Source organism: Aegilops tauschii, chromosome 5 (genome assembly GCF_002575655.3).
Source record: "Aegilops tauschii subsp. strangulata cultivar AL8/78 chromosome 5, Aet v6.0, whole genome shotgun sequence".
NCBI classification, from domain to species: Eukaryota; Viridiplantae; Streptophyta; class Magnoliopsida; order Poales; family Poaceae; genus Aegilops; species Aegilops tauschii.
Window position 1 is genome coordinate 27711807 of NC_053039.3, and position 6066 is coordinate 27717872.

At 44.4% G+C, this 6066-nt stretch overlaps 1 long non-coding RNA gene across 1 annotated transcript; it reads right to left on the reverse strand.

Annotated features, from left to right (window-relative positions):
- Positions 1 to 3044: 3044 nt before the first annotated feature.
- Positions 3045 to 5046, reverse strand: LOC120964268 (uncharacterized). The gene is made up of 2 exons (XR_005756005.3): positions 4767 to 5046; positions 3045 to 4148 (listed from the first exon to the last, which is right to left on the reverse strand). It is a non-coding gene; the product is annotated as an uncharacterized lncRNA (long non-coding RNA).
- Between the last annotated feature and the right edge of the window lie 1020 nt (positions 5047 to 6066).

A 6066-nucleotide genomic window follows, 5' to 3' on the forward strand; every position in this document is an offset into this window, starting at 1 on the left:
GTTGTTGTTCAAGAACAACTAGTGAAAACTATAGGAAGATAAAAAATTAGTAGGCATGATAGTGCTAGTAGTTCACCTAATAATACAAATATATACAGTATAAGGGTAGATTGACAAGATCGATCAACTTTTACTGTCAATGTTTGTGACCCCGGTTTCTAATAGTCAAGAACACAAGGCACCATAAATTATAGTCTGCCGAATATTTATTTGCAATTGAAATAGACAGAAAAATATGCATATGTTTATGTGGCTTTAGGGCCCCTCCATGTTGTCTCACCCCGGGCCCCGGAAATCTCAGGACCGGTCCTGATTGCCCATAAAGTGACTGCTAGCCGGACAAAGGATGCATGTGATAATGTTTCAAACATTGAAAACATCCATTGTTTTGCACTTGGTTCCTTGGTTTCACATAAGTGTTCTGCCAACTCGCCATCCACTAGTGCCCAAATACATCTCGCTATAGAACACTCGAGCAATGAGTGCCTCCAGGAATCCTCGGCACCGCATAGCCCACATGTGCTTGAGGGCGCCATATTTCTGTGAGCTCGAATATCCTCCGTGGGAAGGGAGTGCTTCGCAAGCCTCCAAAGGAACGTATGTATCTTCCCTGGGATTGGAGTTTTCCATAGATGTTTCCATGACTCTGCATCACGATCGTTGCTTGAGGATCCGGCTCCCCCATCTAGCCACGCTTCCCTTCTGAATTTCTTGTCCACCATCATCCTGTAGGCTGATCTGACGAAGAAACATCCATTTTTCTCGAAGGTCCAGGACCATGTGTCAAGCACATTCGACGTACAGAGGGGTATGCTCAGTATAGTTGGGATGTCAATTGGGAGACACGCCTCCTGTAATCTCGCCACATCCCATACTACAGAAGTATGATCAATTAGTTCTAAAACTGTCGTAGGCGGATTGCGTTGGCGGCTCCCATATGCTCTCATCATCTCATGTCTTGGTAGCCAGTTGTCCTCCCAGATGTTGGTAGACTCCCCATTGCCAATTCTTCTGATTAGACCCTTTTTAAGTATGTCCCGCCCCTCTATAACATCCCGCCAAATTTGGCTAGGATGGCTGCTTAGCTCTGCATCAAGAATGGAACCATTTGGGAAGTGGATGCTCTTGAGGATTCTTGCACTCAACGACCCTGGATATTGTAGGACTATCCATGCTCGCTTAGCCAGTAGCGCCATGTTGAAGAGCTCGAAATCTTTAAATCCCAAACCTCCCATACTTTTTGGATGGGTCATTGATTCCCACGACACCCAGCTAGGTTTACGGTGTCCTTCTTTGCTCCCCCACCAGAATTTCCTGCTCAACATGTTCAAGTGCTCACATAAGCCCCTATGCAGCTTGAAACATAACATAGAGAAGACTGGAACTGCTTGGGCCACAGATTTAACCAACACCTCTTTTCCTGGTGAAGACAATGATTTTTCAATCCACCCCTGAACCCTGCTCCATAAATAATATTTCAAATATTTGAAAGCCCCATTCTTGGAGGCCCCCACCTCCGTTGGCATCCCTAGATATTTGGCGCTCAACGCCTCATTTGGAACTTGCAACACCGCCTTTATTTCATCTCTTACACTGTCAGGGCAACCTTAACTGAAGTGGATTGACGACTTATCATGATTTATACGTTGCCCCGAAGCTTGGCAATAAGTGTTCATCAACTGGTTTCTCGTTTGCTCCATTTGTATTAGCCTTGAAAAACAGCAGGGTGTCATCTGCGAATAGTAAATGGTTTACCGGTGGAGCTGTGGCAGCCACCTGTATCCCATTCAAGTTGGATGACTCGTCAATAGATTTTAAAAGGCATGAAAGGCCCTCTGCTGCTATCAAGAATAAGTATGGAGAAATTGGGTCTCCATGTCGTATTCCACGTGACGGTTGAAACTCTTGCAACTTCTTGCCATTAAATAGTACTGGAAATCTGACTGTCCTAACCAGACTCATAACGATCTCCACCCACCTGTCTGTGAATCCCAGCTTCAACATAATTGCTTGAAGATAATTGCATTCAACTCTATCATAAGCTTTCATCGTATCAAATTTCAGTGCGCAATATTTGTTTCTCTTTGCTTTATTTCTCTTCATAAAGTGAAGACACTCATATGCAGTTATTATATTGTCCATGACAAGTCTGCCTAGGACGAAGGCAGACTACTCCTCTGAAATGATATTAGGTAAAAAAACCTTAAACCTGTTGGATATAACCTTGGACGCAATTTTGTATTATACATTGCAGAGAGATATAGGTCTAAACTGTGTCAGCGATGTGGGGTTCTTTACCTTCGGAATGAGCATCAATAATGTCTCATTTATGCACTCCGCTAACTCGGTGCCATTAATGATTCGAAGCAGTGCCGCAGTTACATCGGCACCACACACGTCCCAATTACGTTGAAAAAAGTGGGCTGGGAACTCGTCCGGTCCGGGAGCCTTTGTCGGGAACCCCATACTACTATAGTTAACCATGTCCAAAATGGACTGGTACGGCATGTCACGCTGCAACATGCGGCCTCCCATCCGCACTCCAATCTCCATCCAACGTTCCACAACGATCCAAGGCAAAAAAAATCCCAGGCGATCAGACTACACAGGCGAAATGCATCAGACTACTGTTTTCGAAGTTTATTCAATAGAATCACCAACTTTTCAGTCATTATACAGTACAAAACAGCAGCAATATTTTTTTTTACCGAATTTGCATAAATTAAATTTCAAACCTAGCTATACAAAAAAACAAAAAAACTGTATGCAAACAACAGTCATATAGCAACAAAAACAGTAGTAATTTAACAATACAAATTCAGTACCACTTGATTGAAATTCAGTATTAAATTTCAAACTTAGCTATACAAAAAAAAACTGTATGCAAACAGCAGTCATATAGCAACAAAAAACAGCAGTAATTTAACAATACAAATTCAGTACCACTTGATTGAAATTCAGTATTAAATTTCAAACTTAGCTATACAAAAAAACAAAAAAACTGTATGCAAACAACGGTCATATAGCAACAAAAACAGCAGTAATTTAACAATACAAACTAAGTACCACTTGATTGAAATTCAGTACCACTTGCTTGTAATTCAAAAGCTCAATACATTCAAATTCAGTACCACTTGCTTGTCACTTAGGCTACAAAATAATATAGTTAACCCCATACTACTATAGTTAACCATGTCCAAAATACTATCTCACGAGTTCCATGCTAGAACAGATAATCATCATGATCACCACCATGTACAAAATATTATCTAAGGAGCTTCCATGCTAGAACAGATTATCATGGTCAGCCGTCAAGAGCTGGGTGAAACTCATAATATTATTGCACTCTTGAAGCACCAAATTTACTTCTTTGTTGTTGTCATACTTCTCCACTTCTACTTGAGGCTGCACACCATCTTTTTTCTTTTGTTGCACACCATCCTTCTTTGTGGCTGAGAACAAAAATCACTGAAATTAGTTAAGTGTGACCAGGTTGTTAGGGCCAACTCCCGCTGCCGCTTGTCACGAATGCTGCATTCTCAGCCTGCTTGTCACGAAAATAATTCAACATACTTCCAGCCTGTCCATAAGCCAACTCCCGCTGCCGCTTGCTTCGCAAATGGTTCTTTCGGTCACGGTAAGTGTGACCAAGGTTGTTAGGGCCACCAACTAGACGACAAGCATACTCATGTGAAGCTTTTGGCATAATTCCAGAATCATCGGCTGTTTCTATCTCGAAAGCTTGCACTTCTGAAATCTTCCTTTGTGATGCTAACAAGTGGCAGGTTTGTGGCAATTGAAGGCGGTGATTGTGCTCCAAATCAACTTCGGTGACTTCAAAATTGTTGGCAACTCGATCATATGTAACAATCACATGAGCCTTACAATTGGTTCTTGTTTCTGCTCTAATACGCTTTGGCTCATGATCTGTTTGGTTTTTCCTTCGATGGCCTTCATTGGAACAAACAAACCAGCGTGAAGTAATCACACCATCACATCTGCTTTTGATTGTGGATCTTTTCCTCACATCAAAGCCGATGTGACCCCCATAATCTACCCAAAACTCCCAAGCCTCTTCCGAATCTCTGAACCTCATACCAACTTTGGGTGTCCTCTTTCCAATTTCTGCCATTGCACAACATTCAATTCTGCCAAACGAAAACAAAGTATATAAATTAGTGGACTGCAATCTTCTCGGTTCCGGTAGCAAGGATGGTACAACATGTCAAGACATATCTGTATATGCATGTCAGGATGGTACAACAACTCATATATAAAAGATAAATTACTCACACTCACACTGAATATGATGATTCAGTATGCCATCTAGTTTACATAGGAAAAATGATGGATCCAGAGTTTATCCATCCTTAAACTTTTGTTGTGGCGTTGCTAAACAGATATCACATATTTTTTTCCTTGACAAATAAAGAGACCGAGGGATAGATTTAATTACAGTGGACGCTACACCAAGGCTTCAGTCAATTATGTCCAGGAGAGGGCACAAAAAGGTGTACTGTTTCCAATCTACGGAGTAATCTGCAGTATACTATGATAAATTAGTGGACTGCAATCTTCGCCATTGTTGCAAACTCATAGAACTACACACAATTTAACTTGTTTTGGTGCAGCGGTGATATTGATGCAAAGTCATAGAACTACACATATTATCAGTTAATTCTGAAACGAAACTAACCCAAACCGTGCTAACTCTGAACCCAAACTGCACAGGCATCAAACTGGTGTGAAGGAAGAGGAGAGGCGACCTGGGAAACCGGACGTGGTGGTCAGGGTGGCGCTCCTCCGTGGACCGCGGCGGCAAGTCGCTGCTACCCGGCGCACGACGGCGCTCTTCTGGTTCCCCGGCGACTCGGCGGAGCTGGTTCCCGCGGGGGCTCGGCGGCGCTGATTACTGCCGCGGCGAGGCGGAGCGCTTCACTGGGGCGGCGGCGGCGCGGCCCTGCCTGTCCTCTGCGGCGGCAACGCTCGGCGCCAATCTCCCCTTTTCCCCGCCACAAATTGGTTCCGAGCGGGCAGACCACCACGATTTGGTCCAAGTCTGATCGCCTGGGACTTTTTTTTGCCTTGGATCGCTGTGGAACGTTGGATGGAGATTGGACGGCGGATGGGAGGCCGCATGTTGCAGCGTGACATGCTGTAGGCATGTCACCTGATCCCAGTCCCTCCTTCATGCATGCACACCGTTGAGGCTGAGGAGTAATGGTACGTGATCGGAACTCGCCGCTGTCTTGTGTTCTAGCACTGCATCTGGAAAGGCTAGCGTCCACGCTGGATTTGCAACACATCCATCCAGTCTCACTCTTGTGAATGCACCTCCTGCTACTTTTTTCTCAAATGTCCAATCAATTCCTGTATACACAATATCAGAGAGACCACATGTGTCAAGATCGTCCCGAAACCCGTCCATTTGAGCCTGGCTCCGGTTGCCTACACCATCGTGTTCGTGTGCATGCAAGACCTCATTAAAGTCACGTATCACCATCCATGGGCCGTTCCCCGTTCCTGCAATTCCCCAGAGCATATCCCACATTTTATATCTTTCTGGAACTTGAGCTTCACCATAGACAAAGGTTATACGAGTTTGTGTTTGTGTCAGCTCATCCACCATCACATCAATATGATACTCTGAATAACCAAGAATTTCGGGTTTTATTTCCTCATTCCAGAAAATTCCTAAACCACCACTTCTACCAGAACTTCCTACAACAAAATTTTTATTGAAGCCTAAAGTGCCTACTAAATTCTCAACACGAGTACCCTATATTTGGGTTTCGAGAATACAAACGATAGAGGGGGCAAGTTGCCTCATGATATCACAAAGCTCACGAACTGCCGCGGGTTTGCCAGCCCCACTGCAGTTCTCAACACGACGTAGCTGACTCGGCCGTTCGCGCGGCTTACTGCGCCTGCAATTAACTCACCCGTCCACACCGGCTTACAACGCCGCAGCCGACTCATATGTGTGCTCCCGCGGCCGACACGCCCGTGATTGATTTCAGCTTCAGCGTAGTGATCATCAACTCCGCGGCGGATAATCTCCGGCCT